Below are 611 nucleotides of genomic sequence, written 5' to 3' on the forward strand. Positions count from 1 at the left end.
ATTCAAGTGTTGCGACTCTGGCTGCCATCTTTGCCTGGGACGTTTCTGACCCGGTCACCCTCTGCTCCAAACTGACAACTGTCTGGGCCACCCCCTCGATCTCTCTTCTAAGGGCCCCCTCGACCTGTTGTGCCAGGTGCTGCACATCATCCTTAGTGGCCAGGGACTGTAGCAGGGCCCTAAGGTCCTCCCCGATCACTGAGTTCAGGAGCGGTGGCAGATGGGTAGCGTGCACCGCGATCTGTGTGCCGTCTTCTACCCCCACCGGTGGCCGTAACTGGGAACTATCATCCGCGGCGAGCCGGGGGGGAGAGGGTCTCGTAGCAGGTACAGACTGACCTGGGCCTGAAGGTCCCGCCTTGCGGGAGTCAAGATGGCCGCCGGGCTCCGTGCTTCTGGCAGCAGCCGCTGAGGGTCTCGAGGCCGCCGGGGCGAAGTATCCGGGGATTGTCTGACGGGAGTCCTTCTGTTGTGACCGGGTCGATCTCCTGTCACCGGACATGGGGATTCAGGTACGTGACTGCTATATATCCACTACAATGGGCACGATCGGGAGCAGAGCTCAGCACACACGCGACTCTACTGCTCCATTGCTTGGCCACGCCCCCATG

The sequence above is a fragment of the Nanorana parkeri genome, unplaced genomic scaffold (assembly GCF_000935625.1).
Source record: "Nanorana parkeri isolate BGI_ZX_2015 unplaced genomic scaffold, ASM93562v1 scaffold2062, whole genome shotgun sequence".
Lineage (NCBI taxonomy): Eukaryota > Metazoa > Chordata > Amphibia > Anura > Dicroglossidae > Nanorana > Nanorana parkeri.